Source organism: Rhincodon typus, chromosome 25 (genome assembly GCF_021869965.1).
Source record: "Rhincodon typus isolate 14 chromosome 25, sRhiTyp1.1, whole genome shotgun sequence".
In the NCBI taxonomy this organism is placed as follows: Eukaryota; Metazoa; Chordata; class Chondrichthyes; order Orectolobiformes; family Rhincodontidae; genus Rhincodon; species Rhincodon typus.
Window position 1 is genome coordinate 7,570,430 of NC_063356.1, and position 11,482 is coordinate 7,581,911.

Consider the following 11,482-nt stretch of genomic DNA (forward strand, 5'->3'; position numbering starts at 1 on the left):
GATGAGGATGTTTGTGTATGTGTATGAGAGGGAGGGTGAGGGTGTGTCTGTGCATTGTATGACATGTTGCTGCCTGGAGTATTTGCACATGGGTATTCATTGTGGTTACAATCATTGAATTCTGCTGGAGAACAGGGTAAATAAGGGTAGATGAGACAAATTATATATAATTATCATTTTATTAAACAATTTTTCCAGCTGGACATCATATGTAATTAAACATTGATTATTTTTATTTTCTACTGTGTACTGTACATATCTATTTGTGGATAGTTCTAATCTATGCAAATGACTGCCATTGTAAGCTTGTAAATTTGTCATTTAAAAAGACTTCCAAGAGCATAACCCTCACTGATTGTGGGATTTTAACTTTGAGGCTTTAACTTTGTCATGTTTATGTACAGAACTCTCTGGCCAGTGGCTGATGCAGAGCTGGGAGTGGAAATCAGATGTCCCTGCTCCTCATCAGTCTACCTAAGTGCCAGTCTCAAGCGAGTATGGTTTATTATCTGTTAATGGATGTGGGTATTGCTGGTTGGACAATGATGTTGTAGTGAGGGAATTGAGCAAGGGCGAGGTACACCTCAAGTGTTTACCGCACTGAACATCATTGAAGAGAACGTCCCTCTGCTCTCCCCTAGCATACTGCCCACCACCCCACCCCGCCACCCACTCCCAGATCAATGCAAATGTTTGTCAACCATGTCCACCTCAAGCCGCTCATTTCATATACTTGAATAGAGCACAGGCTAGGGAGAACCCAACTGGACATATGACAGCTGTTTGTAAGATCTTGCTTTGTGGTGGTGGCGGTATTTTCCGATATAACTGAACTTTACATGGGAAGATTAATGTGGAAGTGGGTGTACATTTTAAATGGGGTGGGGGCTCGGCTATAGGACACATGGTGGGGGAAGTGGGGGATCATGGGTAAAAAAGGAGGTAACAAACTGCTCAGCCCTCAGCACTGTGACATATTCATAACTTCACTGAGTTTTAAAATGTCACCGTGACACCTAATGCCATTTAAATCCGACGTAAAGACAGTCTCCGTGATGGTGACCATGACAACTATTACCAGGTGCTGCAAAAACTCAAATAGTTCACGAATGTCCTTTAGGGAAGGAAATCTGCCATTCTTACCTGGTCTGGCCTATATGTGACTCCAGACCCACAGCAATGTGGTTGCCTCTCAGTTGCCCTCTGAAATGCCCCTAGCAAGCCGCTCAGTTCGAAAGGAGATGGGCAAGAAATGCTAGGTTTACCAATGTACCCATGAAAGCACTTTTATAAATTATGCAGAAATTGCATGTTTGGTTGAGACGTAATCTAGCATTGATTCATAGGTGGCACTTCAGATTAAGAATATGCCACAAAAGTCATTTGAATCTTCATGATGCTGGTCAGATTAGGATGATGTGAACTTTGTTATTTGCAAATGCATTGCTAGATTTTCACCCTGGTGGAACTTGAGAAATTAACACACACCTCTGGAGCAGGTGAGACTTGAACCCAGGCTCCCTAGCATCAGGGGTACAGACACTACCACTCCCCTACTAGAGCCTCTTGCAACAGTTGCATTAGGACCATGTTAGATTATGGAGCTAAATGCGTTGGTTAAAAAGGAAAGTGGATGTAAGCTGTGTGGAACAGTAAAGACCAGTTGGGCTGAAAGGCCTGTTGCTCTGCTGTAATTTTCAGGCAAGTATGTTCAATTCACACCCAATAGCACAGCATGAATACATCTTTCTCTGCCAGGGTGGATTGGTTCTCATGCATACACCTTTAGAAAATCTCAGGGAAAATGTGGAGTGGTTGGCATGGATGAAGGGGTACAGAATGTTTTCTGGGGACAGTCAGGAAATGCCCTTGATTTCCCTCATTGCCAATCTGTCTGTTCTCTGTTTATCAATGATAATCACTGACTTCTAATGTATTACTGGGATTGCATTGTTTAATGTATCACGATACTTAAAACTCCACATTATTTCAGAATTTAAAGACCTAGGAGGCATCTATCAATCTGGTGTCAGTTGCAAATGTTTCTTGAAGCAAAATTTCTCTTTGCTGACACTCAGGGTGTGATGATGTCATCACCATGCATTTCACGTCAACACTGGTGCCTTCAGCAAGGTGGACAAACCATCCTGTCTGATAGAGAAAGAGTGAGAGAGAGAGAGAGAAAGAGAGAGGGGAGGGAGAGAGTGGGAATGAGACTCTGGTAGAAGGAAGCGAACAATAGGAGAGAGGGAGATAGAGCGGCAGAGAGGGAAGAGAGGGATTGCAAATCTTTGGGAGAGACGGACAGCAAGAGAAGGACAGAAAGAAGAGGAGAGAGAGAAAGAGGGGGTACGAGAGGGAATGGGTGAGAGACACAGAGAGAGAGAAGGAAGAATTGGAGTGAGAATGACAGGGGCAGAAAGCAAGCAAGAGAGAATGAGATAAGGTGGAGAGAGTGAAAGGTTGAGAAAATGAGTGGAGGAAGAATGAGGAAGACAGTGAGAGAGTGTGAGTGAGAGAGAGAGTGAGAGAAGAGTGGTTGCTCCACAGAACAGAACAGGTGTTGTAGCGGCTGCTATACAAAAGCTGACACTGTGGAAACTGGTCCTGCCTTTTCAACCCACTGTTTATTGCGGGCAAAAGCAGACATATACACTGGACAGTAACAGGGGCCTTTCAATATCAACAACACTCCCAGCAAACACTTCACTTCTGTGCTTGCTGCCTTGATGCTCCCTGATACTGTACACTGCAGCTTATCCCAGCAGTAGATCAGTGACACTAATACAAGGCTTCTGCTTTCGATATGCATTAACAAGAAAATCAGATCTGTTCATTAATACCACCGAAATGAAAAGATAATCATACCTTTTTTTTCTGCCAAGAACTCCAGCAGCTCTCACATCACCTTGAAACAGATTAACAGCCCTTCTGGGTGTTTTTCCCTCTGATTTCTCCCTTTGCTGAAATATTACTCAGAACCCTTTGCATGTGTTCCACCAGCACTGCAGCATTTGCACTAGGATGTGCTCCTCCTCTTCCAGTAAACGTAGCAGCTCTTGGGAGCTTTCCATTTGCTCAGCTCCAGGGCCACTGAGAGGAGACCTTCGTACATGATTCATGTATTGACAGTTTCCCTAGCATTTTGCTTCTCTCTCTCTCTCTCTCTCTCTCTCACACACACACACAGACACACACACACATATCTCTCTCACACTCCTGTTCTCACTCACCCAAACCTCTACTTCACTTCTCTCTCTCTCACACTTGTCCCTCTGTCTCATACACTCTGTCTTTCTCTCTCACACACTCATGCACTCTCACACACACTTCCCTTCCCTCTTCAACACATCATGTCTTTCTCACATTTTGTCCCACCCTCAGTTCCTCCTCACACATACCCTCCCTCCTTTTTACACTCTCTCTAACGACATCACTATTTTTTAAACCCACTCACTCTCACTCACTCCCTTGTATTCTCACACAAGCCCTCCTTTTCACACACTGTGTCTCACATTTTGTCTCACTCAATCCCTCTTTCACAGTCTTCTCTCACACTCCCTCTCTCCCTCATGCTCCTTTCTCACAGTCTCCCTCTCACACCCCTTCTCTTTCACTCTCCCTCTCTCTCTGACACTCCCTCTCTTTCACTTCCTCTCTTTCTCACACTCCCCCATCTCAGACTCCCTCTCTCTTGCACTCCTCTCACACTCCCTACTTCTGACACTCCTTCTCTCTCTCAAACATCAATACTCTCACACATTCTCTCTCACTCCCTGTCTCTCACACTCCCTCTCTCTTGCCTTCTTCTCTCTTGCCTTCCTCTTTTACACTCATTTCTCTCTCATATCCTCTCTGCCTCTCACATTCTCTCTCTCATATTCTCTCTCTCACACTCCCCTCTCTCTCACACTCTCTCTCACTCACGCTCTCTCTCACACATTCCTCTTTCTCACATTCCCTCTCTCTCACAAACTCTTTCCCTTATACTCCCTCGCTCTCTCACGCACTCTCTCTCTCACACTCCCCCTCTCCCTCACACCCCTTCTCTTTTGCAATCCCCTCCTCTCTCACACTCCCTCTCTTTCGCACTTCCTCTCTCTCGCTGCCACTCTTTCTCACAGTCCTTTTCTCTCTCACACTCCCCCCTCTTTCACACTCTCTCTGACTCTCACACTCTCTATTTCTGACACTCACTCTCTCTCTCAAACACCATTATACTCTCACACACTCTCTCTCACGCACACTCCCTGTCTCTCACACTCTCTCTCTCTCTCACTCTTTCTTTCACACACCAGTATTCTCTCACACTCACTCTCTCTCAAATGTCACCTCTATTTTTTACACCTTCATTCTCTCTCAGACATACACTTTCTCATTTATGTTGCATACACATACCTAACATGACAACTTGTCAAGACTGCCCTGGGGTCCCTTAATCTCAGGGAAACTTAGTGAGCCAAACTGAATTAAATGAAAAAAGCATACTTAAATAATGGTGTTATTTTGTTTATTAATTGGTTACATAAACCTTGGGAATGGGGGAAAAGGATAAAGCTGCACTCTGCTCTGTTGGGGAGTTATGTGCAAAGTTTCTCCAATAATGAATCATAGAATCCCTACAGTGCAGAAACAGGCCCTTCACTCCAACACTGGCCCTCACAGAATTCCACCCACATCCATCCCTGAACACTACAGGCAATTTAGCATGGCTAATCCACCTAGCCTGCACATCTTTGGACTGTCGGAGGAAACTAGAGCACCCAGAAAAAACTCATGCAGGCATGGGGAAAGAACGTGCAAACTCCACACAGACAGTCAGCTGGAGGTGGAATTGAATCCAAGTCCGTGGTGCTGTGAAGCAGCAGTACTAACCACTGAGCCATCATGCCACAATGATTGGCCACACTTGGGCATGTGTTAGTGCAATGCATGATAGAAAGATGGTGACAAGGCTGGAATGGAATTGTTTTGTGTACATTATCTTTGAGAAACAAAGGACAAAAAATTTGTGACAACCTTCATGAAATTTCTGAAGTTGATTTGTGAAGAAGTTTAAGCGTTTTGAAAGAACATTGTGTGTTACAACACACAGGTAAGGTCAGAAGTCACACGACACCAGGTTATAGTCCAACAGGTTTATTTGAAATCGGAAGCTTTCGCAGCGCTGCCCCTTCGTCAGGTGAAGTGCAGGCAGACACAAAGGCACAGAATTTACAGCAGAGAGGTCAAAAGATCATATGAATGGTGTGAGTAGAGTTTCAACAAGTTGAATAATAAATCTCTGCAGGTGATCAAGTGTCAAGACGGTGTCAGTAAAGTGTTAACAGCTGAATAGTAAGTGTAGGGATGACCTATAATCTAATTAATTGAGGCAGAGAGATAATTATAAAAAATTAAAAATAAGGTGGTAAGGCTCCAGAACTGCAAAGGTTGTGGGCCCTGACAACATTCTGGCAACAGACCCGAGCTCCGGAAATTGCCGCTCCCCTAGCAAAGCTGTTCCGGTACAGTTACAACACTGGTATCTACCCGGCAATGTGGAAAATTGCCCAAGTATGTCCCGTACACAGAAAGCAGGACAAATCCAACCCGGCCAATTACTGCCCCATCAGTCTACTGTCAATCATCAGTAAAGTGATGGAAGGTGTCACCAACAGCGTTATCAGGCAGCTCCTGCTCAGTAATAACCTGCTCAGTGACGCCCAGTTTGGGTTCTGTCAGGACAAATCAGCTCCTGACCTCATTACAGCCTTAGTTCAAACATGGACAAAAGAGCTGAATTCTAGAGATGAGGTGAGAGTGACAGCCCTTAACATCAAGGCTGCATTTGACCATGTGTGGCATCAAGGAGCCCTAGCAAAACTGTGATCAATGCATATCAGGTGCCAAACTGTCTGGTGGTTGGAGTCATACGGCACATAAGGAAGATGGTCATGGTTGTTGGATGTCAGTCATCTCAGCTCCAGGACATCTCTGTAGGAGTTCCTTAGGGTAGTGTCATAAGGTCAGAAGTAGGCATGTTTATTGATAATTGCACAATATTCAACACCATTTGTGATTTTTCAGATACTGAAGCATCCAGGTTTAAATCTGTAGTAAGTTCTGGACAATATCCAGGCTTGGGCTGACAAGTGGCAAGTAACATTTGTGACTCACAAATGCCACGTTATGACAATCACCAACAAAAGACAATCTAATCACCACCCCCTAACATTCTGCTCCTATGATGCTGTTTGGCCTGCTGTGTTCATCCAGCTCTGCACCTTGTTGCCCCTAACATTCCATGCTTTTAACATCTCAGAATCCTCCACTATCCACCTCCTGGGGGTTATCATTGGCAGAAACTCAACTGGACTTGCCACATAAACACATTGGCTACAAAAACAGGTCAGAGGCTAGTAGTACTGCAGCGAGTAACTCACCTCCTGACTCCGCAAAGCCTGTCCATCAGCTACAAGACACAGAGTGTAATAGAACACTCCCCACTTGCTTGGATTAGTGCAACCCTAACAACACCCAAGATACTTGCTACCATCCAGGACAAAGCAGCCCGCTTGATTGGCACCATATCCATAAACATCTACTTCCTCCACCCCCAATGCCCAGTAGCAGCAATGTGTACTATCTGCAAGATGCACTGCAGAAATTCACTAAAGATCCTCAGACAGCACCTTCCAAACCCACAACCACTGACATCTAGAACGACAAGGGCAGTGGATACATAGCAACACCACCTTTAAGTTCCCCTCCAAGCCACTCACCATCCTGAATTGGAAATATATTGCCATTCATTCACTGTCATTGGGTCAAAATCCTGGAATTCCCTCCCTAAGGGCACTGTGGGTCAACGCACGGCAGGAGAAATGCAGCGGTTCAAGAAGGCAGCTCATCACCACCTTCTCAAGGGCAACTAGGGACGGGCAATTAATGCTGGCATCCCACAAATGAATAAAAGAAAAACAAGCAACAAAGTGATGCTCAGTAAAGTGTTCCCACACAGAACTGACATGAGTGTGGATCACAGTTGTCTGCAATGTGGTATAAGAGTTATTATTCTGCCTCAAACTAGAGAGAGGTTGTGAGAGGAACCTCACCAAGAGCACACTGAGATAGTGCAAAAACAGTAACAAAACGCTATTTTTGAAATTCACAGGCAAATAGAGATCTTGAAGAGTCGATGGAAAGATGCCGAGTGTCTCAGAATGAGAAATGATCCAACTAAGGCTCCTTTCATTCCATGGTCAAACACAATGAAACCACAGGAATGAGGGCATGTCGGTTTCTATGAAATGGAAGAGAAACAACGGCCTGTTTAGATCGATAGCAATAGCAAGTGGATAAATGTTGAATCTCTACACAATTTCATGAGTGTCAAAACCATTGCTTTTTTGAGAAGTTAGTTTGAAATTTATGGCTTGCCGGAAATTCATGAATTGGTGTCAGATAATGGCCTGTAGTTTATATCAGAATAGTTTGAAATATTTTTGAGTGAGAGTGGAGTCAAACTCCAAATTTAAAAGAAGAAAGATGTGGACAGATTGTCAAGAGGTCTTTGAGGTTGTATTTTCTCAGTGACAAGCCAGACAGTAACTTCTACATATGAGCTAGTGGGAACTGCAGATGCTGGAAAATCTGAGATAACAAGGTGCAGAGCTGGATGAACACAGCAGGCCAAGCAGCATCATAGGAGCAGGAAGGCTGCCGTTTCGGGCCTAGACCCTTCATCAGAAATGGGGCAGAGGAAGGGTGTTCTGAAATAAACAGGGAGAGAGGGGAAGGTGGATAGAAGATGGATAGAGGAGAAGATAGGTGGAGAGGAAACAGACAGGTCAAAGAGGCGGGGATGGAGTCAGTAAAGGTGAGTGTAGGTGGGGAGGTAGGGAGGAGATAGGTCAGTCCAGGGAGGATGGACAGGTCAAGGGGGCAGGATGAGGTTAGTAGGTAGGAGATGGGGGTGGGGCTTGAGGTGGGAGGAGGGGATAGGTGGGAGGAAGAACAGGTTAGGGAGGTGGGGACGAGCTGGGCTGGTTTTGGGATGCGGTTGGGGGAGGGGAGATTTTGAAGCATGTGAAATCCACATTGATACCATTGGGCTGCAGGGTTCCCAAGCGGAATATGAATTTCTACATCTCTGTTTTAATGCAGGCTAGACAATATTCTGTTCTCTTACAGATTAACCTAAGCCTGGTATAGGTTGCTCGCCTTTTGAGTTATTGCTTAAGCAAGTTCCTAGGACAGGTTTAGCTTACCAAAGCCTGACGTCAATAACAAGTAAGACAAAAGCAGGACAAAGTAAAAATGAGTCATGACACATGAGAGATGAAACTTAAGAGAGTTTAGAAGGTCATGGTGATAAATGGAAATAATGCAGTTGGACTTGTGTAGAGCCTAGATACATTCCCATTTAAAATGATGATTAAAGAGCAATTCAGTCTTTGTCATATAGACCATTTGGTTGAAAGAGGAAATCTGACAGAGAGAACATGATGAAACACACTGCAGTATAAAGTGAACTCAGAAAGAAAATGAAAGATGCAAAGAAACTGCAAGTTTGTTGGAAACAGAGTCCACCTGCTAAGCAATTGGAGCTAGGGTCAAAAACAGAAGTTGCTGGAAAAGCTCAGCAGGTCTGGCAGCATCTGTGAAGAAAAATCAGTTAACGTTTCAAGTCCAGTGACCCTTCCCCGAAATGTGGAGCTGTCGGTATTGAACTGGGGTAGACAAGGTCAGAAATCACACAACACCAGGTTGTAGTCCAACAGGTTTATTTGAAAACAACAAGCTTTCAGAGCCTCTCTCCTTCTTCAGGTGTTGGTTTCAGAAATGAAGAAGGGTCTAGGCCCGAAAAGTCAGCTTTCCTGCTCCTGTGATGCTGCTTGGCCTGCTGTGTTCATCCAGCTCTGCACCTTGTTATCTCAGATTCTCCAGCATCTGCAGTTCCTACTATCTCTGGACTATAACCTGGTGATGTGTGACTTCTGACCTTGTCCTTCCTCGAAACGTTAACTGTAATTTCTCTCCACAGATGCTGCCAGACCTGCTGAGCTTTTTCAGAAATTTCTGCTTTTGTTTCTGATTTCCAGCATCTGCACTTCTTTCGATTTTTATTTCAGTGAAGCTAAGGCCTTTGATTAAGAGAAATCAAATCAAATACACAGTCTGAACCATTGAATGGAGTTGATATCAATGTTAAAGTTTAGGTTTAGTACAGTCAGAAGTGTTGAAAGGGAAGAGTTAAGCTAATGGAAACTGGAGATACTCAGCCTGAAAGTAGAGGAAGCTAGACTGGTTAATCGAAATTGTGCAGGAAGGAAGAAGAAAAGTGGTGTGCTTTCCATTATTTATTGCCAGTTGATGACATTTTTGATTTGAAAGAAAGTACTGGTGTTAAAGGAAACAAAATTACAAAGTTCTGAGGAAGGGTCACTTGACCTGAAATGTTAACAGTGATTTCTCTCCAGAGATGCGGCCATACCTGTTGAGCTTTTCCACTAATTTCTGTTTTTGTGTTGAATATTACATGTGGATTAGTTTGGAAGTATAAGTAATATATGCTTTGGTCGTGATTACAGTAAAAACAAAGAAGCAACCCAAACTGCTACATGTTCAGGAAACGGGATTGATGCTGACTTGGTCATATTGCATTCTGTGCTGCATGTACCATGTCACATTTTAATGTATAAACTGTTTCTTTGGGGAAGCAGTCTAGTATATTGTGTACATTGCTGCACTCTTTATTCTGTTAGACTCCAGGGTTAATCTATAACAGTTCAGAAAGTTGTCGAGCCCGCATCAAAGACGAACATAGAAATTGCTGCCTGGCTTGTCACCAAGCAAATATTTCCACAAGTAATACATTTAGTCTGATAATGGCTGCCTGTAGTTGGGCACGTGTTAGTTTTATTTAGTGCAATTCACAGCAGGGGGTGAAAGGATCTGTGACAGGGAGCCGGGGAAATTGGTGAAGGTAATTGAAGGCCAGTGTTGGTGAAGCCATGAGGGTTATACCCAACCAGAGTTGACATTGGTCTCTCATACTAAATCTGGTACAGATTATCATTTCAGTCTTATCTAGTCATATATAGAGTAGGAAAACTTCTGAAGGAAATTGCCTTTATGATTTTGAAAAGGATCTTGAAAGGCAATACCTCGAGGCCAAAAATCGGTCTTCTTTTTTAATTTTACCCTGTCGTTTACAAGGCTACCATTTGTTGCCCATCCCTAGCTGTCCTTGACCTGAGTGGCACAGTTAGGCCATTTCAGAGAGCAATTAAGAGCCACCATATTGTTGTGGATCTGGAGACACAGACTGGGTAAGGATGGCCAAGATGGTAGTGTTCAGGATCCTGAGCCCGTCCACTCCAGGCTGACTGCATCATTCTCTTTCTCTCATTTCTCATCTTTTTCTTTCTCTTTGATTTTCTCTTCATCTTCTGATCTGTGGACCCAGTGGATGGTCGGCTGCAGTGGTCACTGTGCCTGGAGTCAGGATTTTTGACTGCAGTAGGCCCGGAGCTTGGACTTGGGCTCTCAGCGGGTCATGTCTGCAGTGGTGCTCGGGGTTCAACGGCTCCTGGCTGAGGTAGCGCTGAAGTGCTGGACTCGTGGACCTGGCAGTTCATCAGCTGCGGTGGTTGTGGTGCCTGGGGTGAGGATTTCTGGCTGCGGGAGGTCCAGAGCATGGACTTAGTAGGTTGTCAGCTGCAGCGGTGGCAGTGCCTGGTGCAAAGACTGCAGTCTGTGGGAGGCCTGAAGTGCAGTGAGTCTTTGAGGTCTGGGACACCTTGCACAAGTCCTGGAGCTGTGTTTAAGACTCCTTGTACTGTAGATGAGCTCTATTTATGTAAGAGATAATAGGAACTGCAGATGCTGGAGAATCTGAGATAACAAGATGTAGAGCTGGATGAACACAGCAGGCCAAGCAGCATCAGAGGAGCAGGAGAGCTAACGTTTCGGGTCCAGACCCTTCTTCAGAAATGATTTCTGTGTTCATCCAGCTCTACACCTTGTCGTCTCTATTTATGTAATTTCTTTTTGTAACTCAAATTGGCACCTGATTGTGATGACAAAACTCTTTTCACTGTATCTTCTAGATAGATGTGAGAATAAGTAACTCATAATAGTAAATAACGCATAATTACAGATTTGCCTAAGGGCATTAGAGTTTTAAGAAAAAACTCAACAATAGCTTTGTGGTAGCCATCACAGAGACTAGATTTCAGGTGTTGATTTATTAATTCAAATTTTACCAGCTATTGTAATGGAATTCAAACCTGTATCCCCAGAATATGGTTTACCAGTCCAGTGACATTAGCCCAACACAGTAGCCTTCTCCATGCTCCTTTATTTTACTCTCTATGGAGCTGGTAGTACTTCATGTGTGACTTCCATTTGAAATACCACAGGTATTGAATATTTTATAAATACCTTTTTAAATTTGGAATCGCCTCTCACATTTTGATGTGGGGTCACTGCTGGG

General features: G+C 44.1%; 1 protein-coding gene across 1 annotated transcript in view; it reads right to left on the minus strand.

Moving 5' to 3' along the window:
* cntn2 (contactin 2) overlaps positions 1 to 2,992 on the minus strand; it is a 189,180-nt gene extending 186,188 nt beyond the window's left edge. Inside the window, exon 1 of the mRNA XM_048612184.1 lies at positions 2,869 to 2,992. The gene's annotated coding sequence lies outside the window, so the exon portion shown is untranslated. The remainder of the gene's footprint in view (positions 1 to 2,868) is intronic.
* Positions 2,993 to 11,482: the final 8,490 nt, after the last annotated feature.